Source organism: Panthera onca, chromosome F2 (assembly GCF_046562875.1).
Source record: "Panthera onca isolate mPanOnc1 chromosome F2, mPanOnc1 haplotype 2, whole genome shotgun sequence".
NCBI classification, from domain to species: Eukaryota; Metazoa; Chordata; class Mammalia; order Carnivora; family Felidae; genus Panthera; species Panthera onca.
Genome location: NC_138356.1, coordinates 77,777,965 through 77,792,330, shown reverse-complemented (window position 1 = coordinate 77,792,330; position 14,366 = coordinate 77,777,965). Strand labels below are relative to the sequence as shown.

At 39.9% G+C, this 14,366-nt stretch overlaps 1 long non-coding RNA gene across 1 annotated transcript; it reads left to right on the top strand.

The window, feature by feature from the left end:
* Positions 1–755: 755 nt before the first annotated feature.
* Positions 756–12,633, top strand: LOC132664842 (uncharacterized). The gene is made up of 3 exons (XR_009603879.2): positions 756–904; positions 7,731–7,873; positions 11,885–12,633. It is a non-coding gene; the product is annotated as an uncharacterized LOC132664842 (long non-coding RNA).
* Positions 12,634–14,366: the final 1,733 nt, after the last annotated feature.

Genomic DNA, 14,366 nt, shown 5'->3' with positions numbered 1-14,366 from the left:
ACTATGTGTATTCCTTTGTAACGCAATTGAAATAGTGAAAAGAACACACGTTATGCCCAGAAGCAGCATGTGGTGGTGGAGATAGAACAAAACATGGAAACACAATGCAGTGGGTTAAGGGTATGGGAGCTGAACACACATTGTTAGGAGACCACACAGAAGAGGCATCTACCCCTAGGGATGTGTAGAAGGCAGCCTGGCAAGTAGCTTTGCAGTCAGCAGACTAAGAATAAAGGATAAAGTATGGGTGTGGAGAAAGAAGTGTGGTCTGTATTCCTGTGTTTATTTCCTTCTTCCTAGTGAGCATGAATGGATTCCACTGTGCCTCATGGAAAAGCTCGCCCAGGTTGTGGCAATGAGGATAATAAGCACACCAGAGTCTGATTTGAACTTGGGCAGGAAAGAAGCATTCTAATCTTCCTACTTCTGCCTTTTCCTCTTATTAGAGGAAGTCGGGAGGAATTGCATAATTAGAGATGCAAAAGCATAATAAATTGTCTGCTTTGAAAAAAAGGTACCTGTGATGATCCCAAATTTATAACTGAGGATACTGGAGCTTGAAGAGGCTTTGGACTCCCTGGGGTTAGACACCTTGTCCCCATGTAAGGAGAGGAGCCCCTCCAATCGCTGTGTGGCTGGAATTGTGTGCATGTTTCTGAAAACATTTTTGATTGTTGTGTAAGGCCTTCAAATTTTCATTCTTAGTGTTTCTTGTTTCTGTTATTATGGGTTCATTTTTTTTTCTTATTTTGCAAAAAAGCCTGGGGAAATTTCAGATTCCGGAGAAGTGGCTTGGATATCGCTACCACCAACACATCCAGATTGTCGAAAGTAATAGGCAACAGTCACATTTCAGGATCCAGACAGATTTTCAGAAGCAGGGCAACCCCTTCTTGTGTAGCAGGTAAGGCTCAGAAGAAACCTTTTAAGCAGTAGAATAAAGACCCTGGAGGAATATTCGAGATGTAGCATAGTCATTTCTGCAACAGTAGAATGCCAAATCACTGTATTTCCAGCATTATTTAAACGTCCAAGTAAATACGTACTCAACACCTTCAACTCATCTGTTGGGCAGTCTTCATCCCTGAATTCTATCTAATTTTTCATCATTTCCCCATTGGATTCACCCAAGAATGATAATGATCTCACCAGGATTTGGTTGTGGGTCAGAGGAAACCAGGCCAAACAACGATCTCACCCTTCCTAGTATTAGTTGCCTTTTTCAAAAAATCTTAAAATGTATCTGCTGGAAGCAAAGAGATCCTGATGTTTTTGACCACTGCTGTCTCAAGGGTTAAATAACAGATTACTGTCAGTGTCAAGAACATTCAATGTCAGACAGGCAGTGACGTTAGAAAACCCCAAGCTGGTGATGTGTGGTCATAAAGGCAAGTAGCAGGAGTGTGGTTCTCATGGAAGGGCTGGTTCCAGCCACAGGCCAGGGTTGGGCTGGCCGGAGGGAAAATTCTGATGTTAGTGAAAACTGAGGTAAAGGTTTGGAAATATGTGGTGACAGGGCAAGAAGCCAGGTACTCCAAATGGGATGTGGAATTGCTCAAATATTGTCAGGAACATCAAACGCTCTGTCTGAGAGAAGTAAATGTTAAAAACCCTCACTCCCCACGGGACCTCTCTTAGAGAATGGGCAGGATTGTCTCCGTGTGGGAATTATGTAGTCCCATCTCTGGAGAGAACAGATATGCAGAGACAGGAGACCAAGAAATGAACAGACGTACTCTTAATGTGGGTCAAGGCTGAGGTTAAATGGGCAAGTAATAGTTGCTCAGCAAGGAAAGGTCCGGTACACTCAGTAAATTTGTGACATGCACCCATACAAAAACACAAATATAAACACATGCACATATACATACAGAACATATGCATACAAATGTGCACGTAATTATTTGCGTGTGCATGTATAATAAAGCATACACATAAACCTAGCCGTGCACACACATGTGTACATGAATATGCACACACACACAGAAATATGCATGTCCATATACACGTGCATGTATGCACACATATATACTCATGCATACATCTATGTATTTAGTAAAGTCAAAGATGGTTTTACAAATCAAATAATTGACTAATTCCCTGTCGTTTACAAGTGTTCTCAGATACATTATCTCATTGACACAGACAACAGGATTAAAGTGCTATGGTCACCAAATCCTCTTTCCGTGGGTTATAGAATGCACGGCACAAAGCTCGCCAAGCTGACCGGTACCAGGGGCGATTTCTATTGCAAGGTTCAACAGCCAGAGTAATGCCCTCAGATGATTAGGAAAACAAAACTGGGCACAGGACAGAGAACATATGATCACACCAGAAAAGCCAAACATGCCATCAGGTCCAAAGAAGGAATGTATTATCTGGAAACAGAAGTTATAAGAGATAAACAAAGAACAGGGAGAAAGGAACAGGTCAGAAAGGCAGGCCGAAAAAAGATGATTCATTCCATGTTCTGTCCAGAACTGGGACCTGTTGGCCACCTACCACCCTATTTTATCAATTGCCAGCTACATAATTTGCATGTGAATTGATCTGAGCTAAAGATCCGGGGTTTGGGACACGCAGTGTTTCTCTTCATTTATTCTAAGTCGGAACAAGGTTTGCTAATATCGGTTTCATATTGCGATGAGCTTTATGAGTCAAAAGTGACATACGTAATTACAAATAACTCCAACCGCCAGCCAATTTCTATTAGAATTTGAGGCTTCAGAAATTTTGCTTCAAATGAAAAGGGGCCACCTCAGTTTTAAGTATGGCTGAATTACAGCAAGGTGCTCTTACTGAACCTGTGGAAAGACAGAGATATATCACTCTTAGAAATAGCCATAGCTCATTAACTATTGAAACTTATATTACTGGTAAAATGCATGCTGTACATCATCAGCCTGAAATAAAAACTCTTCCTGGGAACTAGGTTGGATAAATCATTTATCAGGAAAAATGAGTCATTTTGAAAAGAAAAAGTCACCTCTTATCTAACACCTATACTTTATTAGCTGAATGTCAAAATGGAACCACGCAAGGTAAGAGTGGAGTGGGTTATGGGAGACAGCTCCCCCAACATCTCCATTTGGAAAAAAAAACAAAACAAGGAAAATTCTAAAAAGTTCAGATGAGTGCCTAAGGTAACCTATAAGGTTAATGGAGTGTCACAGACTATAGTGAAATGATTCTAAGTTTAAGCTAACTGCTTCTCACAATTAATGTGAGGAAAGAACTGTTCTTAGAATTTAGGATCATTGACTTATTTGAGTCTTACGCAAATCCATAGTAGAAAACATCCTCACCAGCCATTTAAACATCCGTCAGGTTGTAGGCCACACCAAAATTTAACATTGTCGGATACACCTCCCGAGGTTGCATAATTTTGATTGATAATGAATCTCCTGCTTTCTTCCAGTACCCCCCCCCCTCAGAAACTCCACACCTAAGCCAACCACATTTTTGATGTGTTATATCATCAAGGTGTTGTTTGCACACCTGTGCTCACCTTTAACAAGCCATATGCCTGTCAGCCAGCTCATCTCTCAGAGACTGGAGTGTTTTTTCTCTATAAAACAGAGTTTCTTTCCTACCTTCTTCAAAGGACTATTACAAAGAGCCAACACAATGATGAGAAAATGCATTGCGGCTTTCAGCTGCAAATAACTTTAGCTTTTAAAAAATTGCTCTAAAGCATATATACTAAAAATTTGCAAATACGTCAAAGCAAAGAGATTGGAGGAAGGGAGAATGCATTTTACTATTGAATTTAAGTTAGAAATTATGGTGGCCTAATGCTGGGAACTCAAAGAAACAAATGGACATTATATACACTCTATACATCATATGTATACATCAAGAAACTTGTAATCAAGTGGATAGATTTAAAAATGAGAAAGAATTTAATCTCCTGATTTCTTGGTTAGATCAGAGCAAGAGAACAAGTTAGAGAATAGAAATTGAGGTGCACTTTAGATACTGAGGTTTATGTGAACATAGGATACCTCAGTTAAAATACCCGGGAGATTGACATGATGAGTTGATGAGTTTATGCTAACAACCAGTGATGAGTGATCCCAGCCCAAGAATGAGAACAGAAACTACTGGAGCCACAGCAATTTTGGACTGTCTACCTAGCTAAGCAGAATTCCTTAAGTATTTCAGGTCCACAGGAGTGGGTTTCCAGCACCCTTGCATGTAGGATGAGCCTGTGAGCCTGGCCAGGATTGATTGGACAAGTGGGCAGCCATTCTGGGCTATGCCAGAGTCTTTTCCCTTAAGAATGAGGAGCAGATCTTGGGGCACCCGGGTGGCTCAGTCGGTTGAGCGTCTGACTTTGGCTCGGGTCATGGTCTTGCGGTTCATGGGTTCGGGCCCCGTGTCCGGCTCTGTGCTAACAAACAGCTCAGAGCCTGGAGCCTCCTTCGGATTCTGTGTGTCTCTCTCTCTCTCCCCCTCCCCTGCTCATGCCCTGCCTCTCTCTGTCTCTAAAAATAAATAAATGTTAAAAAAAAATTAAAGAATGAGGAGCGGATCCAAAGAGAAAGTCAGATGTTCAGTGTGGCTGGATGTGTAAAAAGGATAAGCTAAGGAGCTGTGAATGCCAAATTCTTCTGCACGAACTGCAATCAGTGAAAGAGAATAAATCATATATAAAAAGAGAAATGGGAAAGAAATGGAGGGAGAATGATACACAATTAGGCTTCCAACATGAATTCATTTTCTGGTTCCAGGTCCGTCCTGGGTATTGACTGACATTCTGTCTTGAAAGATGAATTCTCTTAAGCCTACATCCCTGCCTTGTCTTGGTATTATTCCCTTCCCTTCCCTTCTCTATTTATTTATTTACTTTTTGTTTCTTTTAATTTCTTTTGTTTTCACCCAGGAAACCAAAGTAGTATTTCATATTAATTTGCAGCCAGAAAAGGGAGTAATAATAGAAGAAAGAAAGTGATCATCCAGAAAGTGTATATCAAGTGAGGAACAAATATGAGAGCCACAAAATAAACCAATATCAAGGGCCCAGCAGAGGAAAAGGTGCTTCCAAGAAGACTGAATGAGAGCACAACTGGGGCACCCAGTTGGCTCAGTTGGTTGAGCATCTGACTCCTGATTTTGGCTCAGGTCATGATCTCACGGTTCATGAGTCTGAAACCAGAATTGAGCTCCCCACTAAGAATACAGAGCCTGCTTGGGATTCTCTCTCCCTCTCTCTCTCTGCCCCTCCCCTGCTTGCACTGTCTCTCAAAAAATAAATAAATAAACTTAAAAAAGAAAGAAAGTGAGCAGAATTCTAGACATCTACTGTACAGATGGTGCCTAAATATTATTAACTCGTATATTTTAAATTTTGCTAACAGGATATATCTTATGCTAAATTTTCTTATCACCTACACAAAAAATTTCTTATCACAAATAAGCTGCTGCTGCTGCTGCTGCTAATGATGATAAAGAGGGCAGGAGGAAATTTCTAGAGATGATGGATGTATAAGTTGTAGTGACACTTTCATGGGTGTTTACTTATGGACAACCTCATCAAGTGGTATACACTGAATACATACAGCTTTTATATATGTAAACCAAAAAAAGTGACCAGGACTTGGAGGAAAAACCAAGAGGAGAGAAGCATCCTCGACCACAGCCACAGCTAATGAGGAAGATAATAATCCAGCCTCTGGTGCCCGGTCGCACACCAGCTCCCCCACCGAAATCGTTTTAGTCAGACCGTCCCACTTAAAACAATAAGTGTATGTAATATAAATGAAATAATTATGCAGAAAAAAACCCAAGTACCACAACTATGGTCTGAAATCCATTAATTCAGTAAATATTTATGGAGTTTTTTTTTTTTTTTTTTTTTTCTGTGTGCAAATCTCTAAGGCTGAAGCTACTGAGCTGTGAGAGGAAGCCTGGAGATTTTTTCTCTTAACACTTAGTTTTTGTCTTTAAGATTTTTCAATCTAGTAGAACAAAATCTGATTAGGCACATCCAAAGGAGAATGTAAGCATAAGTATAAGCAAAATGTCTGTAGGAGCCCAGAGGGAGTTAATTCTAACAGAAGATCAAGGAAGTCTTCACAGAGAGGGTGTCATGTTAAATGTCCTGAAGATACCGGACAATAAAAAAACAGGAAGATTCTTCAAGGCTGTGTGAACAGATGGTATAAAAAGCAGAGAAGAATACAAATTTCTTGGCAAGGAGTCTGCTCCATCCAGAGTCTTAGGTGTTGAAGTAGGAGCAATGTGAAAAGAGACAAGACAGAGATTTCAGAGTTTTATTCAGGGATTTGAATATCAGGCTAAGAAGGCTGAAGTTTACTCTTTAGGTAGGATAAAGGACAGCAATTTCCTCTCAGCTTGGGTCCTGCTGCTTATTAGTCTCTAAGTTTGCATTTATCCTTTGGCAGCCGATTCGTGACTCATTCCCGAGTATATTCTCCATTAAATAAGACTAAGTCCCATCTATGGGGTCCTGTGTCATTCCAGGCAGTTAACAAGACTAGATCCCTCAACAGCATATTCACTACCTTTCCTGAGCACCTGCTCTGTGACAGGCAATGTGCTGGGTTTGGGGGACATAGCACTGAATATGAAAATGTCAGAGTTGCCAAGGAGACAGCTACACAAATAAACTCAGCACATATTTGCAATCTGTGTCCTCAGTAGAAGGAAGTCAGATGCCTGAGTCAGGAGACAGAGGAATACTGGGAGAATCTGGACAGGATCACAGAGGCTGTGGAAGTTGAACCCCTTAAAAAATCTAAGTGGATTAAGTACGAGGAGTAATGCATGTGAGGAAGATGTGGGGGTGGCAAATGTTTCATAAGTCAAGGCAAAGGCTAATTTGGGGGCTAGAGAGGGGATGCACTTGGTATCAAAGGATTCCCACAGATGTGCTGGGATCAGATCTCTGAAGCCCATGGGCTGACTGTGCCTCAGAGCCTCTAATTTTCTAAAGATATGTTCCTCTGAATTTGGCATCTGACAGGCCCCCTTTGTGACATGTCTTTATAATTAGGTGCCAGGAAAAATTTTAGGTAGGTGTCTTCCTGATAATCAGAATTATTTAGCCAACTTTACTTTTTGCCATGGTAACCAAGAAATTTCGAGACTAATTTGGTGCCTGGCTCGTCCTCTTGGGCAGTGCATTTTATTATTCCTGTTTTCCAAAGACCTGATTTCTGTTTGAATTGGCATTAATCTGTTTTATATATCATATTAGAACATGCTAGGTATTTTTCAGTCCCCTCTCTGACTCTGAACTTTGTTTTGTATTGACCCAAACCCCTAACAACACATGTCTTCCATACCCCCTCACAATTCCCTCATGCCCATGAGTTAATGTCCATGGTTTCGTTGTCTCTTTGTGCACATCCATCATGCTTGTTAGACTTCTGATCTTAATAAAAACGGAGCAAGGACCCTTACTCGGGGCTCTTGTCTCCTCCTTGACATTAGCCTCTCTCGCATTTTAATCCTGCATCCACTCTCTTGCTGGACAAGAGAGAACTCCAGACCCAGAGTCTACGACACCGTTGGCGCCATTTTATATATAAGAACACTAAAAGCGTACGTAAATTGTCTCATAAAGACATACACCCTCTGTGTGTATGTGTGTGTGTGTGTGCGCGTGCATGTGTGTGCGTGCATGTGCATGTGAGAGAGATCAAGAGAGTATTACATATTGAAAATTTTTTGACTTAAAATATGATTTCCTTTGTCTGTTTTAGTTGGGTCTGGCTCTGAGGAGGAAGAAATCATGGATCTTCCGGAAAGAACATGGTCTTTGGACTTCACTCACTTGTAAAGAGTTTGGGACCTTGGTCAAGTTACATAAGCTTTTGTGTCTTCTCTGTTTCCTTCTCTCTAACTGGTAAACAATGCCCAAAGGTTTATTGTGAGGATTAATGTGGTAATATATGCAAAATGTTGAACATTGTTTTTAATCCATAGGAAGTGCTCAGTAAGTAATACTTTAAGCAATAATTTATGGGGAAAAAGTGAACTCGATGGACAGCAGATATTATCAGAAAAAATAACTGGAAGAACTACAAGAAAGATATGGTAACTCTCCTAGAATAATCTTAAAAGGATATACCGAATTTTTTGAGGAAGTGACATGCATTATGCAGTCAATAGTAACGTTCTGTCATATGTCTTAAGTTAAATCACAAATCAAAATTATGTCCAGGAGAAGGGATTTTGTGGCCAATATTAGAAGAGAGATATGATTCCAGAAAGAGGTTTAATTTTAATTTCATCTTTTTAAACTATGTTCATCAAGGGCTTCCTGACTCTAATCTTTCTAACCCCTAATGTATGGCTCCCACACTGAAACAAGAATCATCTTTTGATATAAGTTATTTCACTACCTGCACAAGTAACATCATTGGTTCTCTATTATTTACTACATAAAATCCAAAACTTGTATCACTCATCCGAGGCCTTTCAAAATGTGGGATCAAGGTACTTTTCCAATTTTGTTTCATCACACTACTTACCATGACCCATGGCCACTAGATGTCCAGAGTTTAATTGGCATTTTCTGAACTTGAGGCGCATAGCTCAGGGCTTACCCAAATATGTGTGTGTGTGTGTGTGTGTGTGTGTGTGTGTGTGTGTGCGTGCATGTGGTGTAGTAGGTACATAACATAACCCTTTTTTAAAAAAATTTTTTCATGTTTATTTATTTTTGAGAGAGAGAGAGAGCGTGCTAACAGGGGAGGGGCAGAGAGAGAGGGAGACACAGAATCTGAGGCAGGCTCCAGGCTCTGAGCTGTCAGTACAGAGCCCAACGTGGGGCTCGAACCCATGAACCATGAGATCATTGACCTGAGCTGAAGTCAGATGCTCAACTGAAAGAGCCAACCCAGGCACCCCAACATATAACCCGTTATTGAGGGGAAAAATCTTATATTTTGAACCACTGTACATTTGCCCATGATGTCCCCAAGGTCAGCAATCAGCCTCAATATCTGACATCATCGTCTCTGGGAAGCCTTGCCAGGATGCCTTGTACAAGGAGCAACTTGGCTATAATGAAGAGCTGCAGGTTCTGTGTCTATGGCTTTTGCAGGTCCTTATACTGCATGATACTAATTAAGTACGCGTCCTGTGTCTCCAGCTGACTACCATATCTTTCTAATGCACTTCAAGACACATTTTCTATTGTAACCTGAGGTAGATTAAAAAGAATCATACCAAGAACTGCTGAATTCAATTAAAATAAAGTGAATTGGAGATTTAAACTAGAAAAAGATTTTGAAAAAACAATTGACCTTCAACAACACAGGTTTGAACTGCATCACTCCACTTATACATGGATGTTTTTCCCAATAAGTACAGTTCAGTCTTGCAAAAGTATTTCCTTGTCCTTATAATTTTCTTATAATACATACAACATACAGAATGTGTGTTAATTGACTGTTTACGGTCTTGATAAGGCTTCTGGTCAACAGGAAGCTATTAGAAGTTGAATTTTCGGAGAGTCAAAAGTTATATGTGGATTTTCAACAGTGTGGGGCACTGATGCCCCAAACCCTCATGTTGTTCAAGGGTAGATTTTAACCCGATCCTTTCTTCTTTCAACATATGAAAACAATAAAAACCAAAAACTTAAACCAAACTAAACCCAAAATTGAATCCTAGAGAGATTCAGTGCCAAGATTACCGAATGCATTTTAGAATCAAAGATTCTTGACTCAGAGCAGGGTTTGCAACAATTTTCTGCGGCACAGTTGAGACCCACCTGCAGATGCGCTCAGCAAAGGTGCCTGTAGTACGCGCTTCTCTCCCTCCTTCCCATTTGTTGAGTCTGTTCTCCCCTGTTATCCTCGACACTCAGAGCCCACACTGGCTCCTGTTGTCCTTTGAAAAATAATAAGAGAACTTTGCGTGCCTTCTATACTTCAGGTACTGATTCAAGACTTTTCTTTATGGTGGGTTTTGTTTGTCTTATAACTAAACAAATGCTTGATACAGGTACTCTTACATTAGTATTTCCATCCAATGATGGGAATGGAATAGATACTTAAAACAGTCTTAGTCTTAAAAGGACTTTTACTCCACTCATTCATAACTCACTGATTCAACGAACGTCCTCCAACTGCCTAAAAGTACACAGGTAGCATTCACCTGTTCAGAGGATCTCCAAGAAGAGTGAGGAGGAAAGAGATTCTTAATCATAAGGTTTCCTGGGAAGGCATGGTGGTGGTATTCACAGGGCGTGCTTGTCACCAAGAGGAAGAAAGATTGCTGCCAAGGCATTGGTCTTCCCAGTTCCCATACAGCAGACCTTACAAGGTCCCAACTCTGAAATCGCTCAGCCCATCCCCTCAGCCACAGGATGGGCAAGAAGTAAGAAGCAGCATCTTCTAAGGGTGGGTTTGAAAGCCTATCTGCTTTCACAGCTCCCATGATTCAGCGGAAGCCTTATCCTATGCTATTTCTCTATGTTTTCCCAGACAACAGGAATGCATTTGTAAATTACTATTCTTTTAATAACAAATCATAACTGGGTATTCTTCTTCCTCAGAAATATCAGCCACTTTCCTAATGTTTAATGCCAGACATCAGGGATTTAATCTATGCCCTTCTCAGAGCATGTCAAATGCAACTAAATTATAATGTCCTTAGAACACAGTGTATTGGATTTCAAGATAAAGCAGATCCTAGTAAATATTAATCTTTTCAAATTGATAGAATGAAATATTAAACTATTTAAAAAAGAATTTTAATGTGGAAATTAAATCTTTGTTAATATTTCTAGCATTCGAGCATTGAGGACCCAGGTGACAGGATGATTATTCAAAGGTTACAGCTTATCTCATGGAGCTGCTGATACGTTAAATTGTTAGTCTTTTCTGCAGAATTATGTAGAAAGCATTTTTCCAAGTGAAACAAGAAAAATCAATTGATCAACTGAGATCAACGACACTCGTTTATAAGTCCCCCGACTTTGCTTTTTTTTAAAAAATGAAGTTGGATCTGATTATTCTGTGATGCTTATAACATTGTAGTTTCTCAATCTATGATTTTAGGGGGGGGAAGTTATCTAATTAAATGAATGCTATTTCTCAGTAATATATTATGGTCACCATAGTTTCCCATGCAAAAACATACTTCAAGTATGTATGTGCCAAGAAAATTCTAGTGGGAACAGTGACACAGATTATCTAAATGTCTTGAAAAAGCTGGGGTACCTGCTATGGCGTCACATAAAATGTAAAAGAATTAAGGGGAGGAAATTCCCCCAGGATTATAAGATTAATGTCCTGGCTCTGCCCCTTCCATTCCATGTTAACCTTGGATAAGTCAGTTTCATATAAAATGAGGACAAAGATACTTTCTGATTTACCTAACACGGTTGTTATAAAAATCAGATAATGTAATACACAGAGAAAGATGGCGCGACATCAAGTAAAGAAAAAAAATACAAAATCTAGAAGAATATCAGATACCAGATATTCCTTGTAGTAAGACTGCTTACAAATCAAAATATCCATGGAGATAAAAAAAATAGGGTAATTTTAAAAACTTATTTCCTGACTACAGGTGTATGTATTTTATCACCAGAAGAGTAATAACACATTTCATTTAGTTTTTCTATTTAAGATTCAAAGTCATCTTTCCAAAGCCAGTCCATTTTTACACACATGCACTTCCACTGGTTTTAATTAAAATTAGATTTTGTATTCGTCTGTCTCTGCACTGAGTGAATAATTATTTTTAATTAGAGAATCAGGAAATGCAATGTATTTTAGATGTGCTCTCTTCCAAATTTGGCTAGTATGCTGATATTTAATTAATGCAGATAATAATTTTAGCAGACCCTAACAACTTATTAAAGCAAATAATTATTTACTGTGTGTTTTCTTTATGCCAGGTTAGCCTTTATTTTAGGTGCTTCATGGGGTTCAGAGTTGCATAACACAAAGAAACTGCCCCCAGAAATCTCAGTGAAGACTTTGATTCAGGATTTCTTATCTTCTCAATAAAATATATGCATGATATGTTAAAATGAAATCACATAGCATTAAAAGGAGATGTACAGATTAGAGACTAGCAGAACCAAGAATAGTAAACACATGCATCGTAGTGTGTGTATTTATTTGATATCTGCATAGAGATAACCTGTAACATTGAAGGAAGATAGAAGGATGTGGACTTTCCTCAGTTTCTGCCCCTGACCTAAAATCACAGGATGTACATCCCAACAAACAGAAGTATTTCCTGTATACTGCTTAGGCTTTGCTACACGAGATATCCCATCTTCTGGACTAGTCCATGGCATTCACCTCTCATTAAATCAGAGTGTCTTCCACTGGAAAGGACCATGTAGGTTAGTGATGCCGCACTGATTTTTTGAAGAGTGGTTATGTGGAATCCCCAGAGGAAAAGTACAGCAGGGGAGGACCAGACAAGAAAAACACCATGGCAAATGACCCTGGATGAATGCTTCATGGGTGTTTGGGGAAGAGCCAAGGCTCAGGTTGCCCTTCTCCTTCAGAACCAAGTGGACAATTCCATCAAGATCCATGAAAACCATGGCTGGAAATAAGGACAATAAATGGACTGGAAATCATCTGTGATTCTCCTCTTTGTTATGACTGACACATCACATCAATAAACTAGTCCTGTAAACTCTGGCTTCAGAATATGTCCTGAATCCTGTCACCATTATCTACCCGGCTACCATGCCAAGAGGTAGCTCCTATCATTTCTATTGTTTATCTCCTAAAGCTTGTGTTAAAGTTGCTCCTACAATCCATGATCTTCCTTAACCACTATGAACTTTCTAAATTCCAAGCTAATCATGGCATACCCCTACTAAATTTTTCTCCCAAATTCCCATGACAAATATAGTGACATTGAAACATCTTACAGTGGTTGTTTCTAATGCCCCTTATGACCTTCTCTTGGCTCTGACCAAATGTCTCATCAATCTCCCTCTTACATAGTCTCCTCCAGCCACACAGATGTTAACTTTGCTCCTTTAAAAGAACAACCTCTTCTGCCTCACCACACTTGTGCCCAATGGTCATGGGCCAGATTTTCCCACGTCATCTCCCAACACCTCTCAGTTTACATTTACTCCGTCAGAGAGGCTTCCTCCTCACATGCTATGTGAAGTCCCCGGTGCTCACGAATCCCATTATTTCCTATTGAAATGCTTTTGGGTTAATTATTTTATGATGATGATGATTTCAGTATCTGAAATCATTTCTATTTATTTATTTATTTTGTCTTCTTCAAGATAAAGGAAGGTGCATAGAGACTTATAGTTATTATGTATCTCAGTTTTCGCTTCCATTCAATTACTCATTGACAAAAAGAGCTAAAATAAATGTATCACCTCTAATAACAGCAGTTCTAAGAAATACTGACTGCTTCTGCATATTTGGTTGGACCATTCGTTGGCAGGACAGTTACTATCCCTCGGAGGAATACCCACAGCCTTGCAGATGAAGGGAGTGACAGGCCTGACATCCTGAAGAAGGCTAGCTCTAGAATGAGACTCAAAACCAGACCCCCAAGCCCTAGGTTTCTTGCCTGGACAGAGGAAAAGTGGAAACAGGTTTCTTGCCTGGACAGAGGAAACAGCGTTGTTTCCTGAAAGTGCATTAAAAGTGCAGAAGTTAAAAAGAAAGTAGGAAATGTGAGTAGTGCAAAGATCTTGAATTTAATTCTCTTTGGAAGTCTCCAGCTAATTTTGTGGGATTTCTTTTCTTCCCTAGTATATCTTCGGTTATCTTTTTTTTTTAATGTTTTTACTTATTTTTGAGAGAGAGACAGAGCACAAGCGGGGGGAGGGTAGAGAGAGAAGGAGACACAGAATCCAAAGCAGGCTCCAGGCTAAGAGCTGTCAGCACAGACCCCGACGTGGGGCCCGAACCCAGGAGCTGTGAGATCATTTCCTGAGCTGAAGTTGGACACTATAACCCCCTGAGCCACCTAGGGGCCCCTCCCCAGCATTTTTTCTTATGTAAATTCAATCCTTTTCCATCTCCATCTGGAGCCTCCACATTGCCTGTAGATGGGTGTCCTAACACTGCTTTGGCAGAGGGGGTTTCAGTGATGCTGCAAATTGACTTGATTCAGAATTGCAAGAATGCTTCTCCTGAGAATACGTGAGTAGAAGATAAGAATGATGAGGTCATTAGTAACAACAGCTTTCCTTTATTGAAATATTGCTGTGCCCAAACTATACTAATAAGAATTTATGTTTCTACTTATTCTTCAAAACAGCCCTTTGAAATATGCATCATTCCTGTTTGGCAGATCAAAACATCCCGGTTGAGGTAAATCACTTGTTTATATAACCAAACAGTGACAGAGTAAGATTTGAACCATGGACAGTCCGAGAG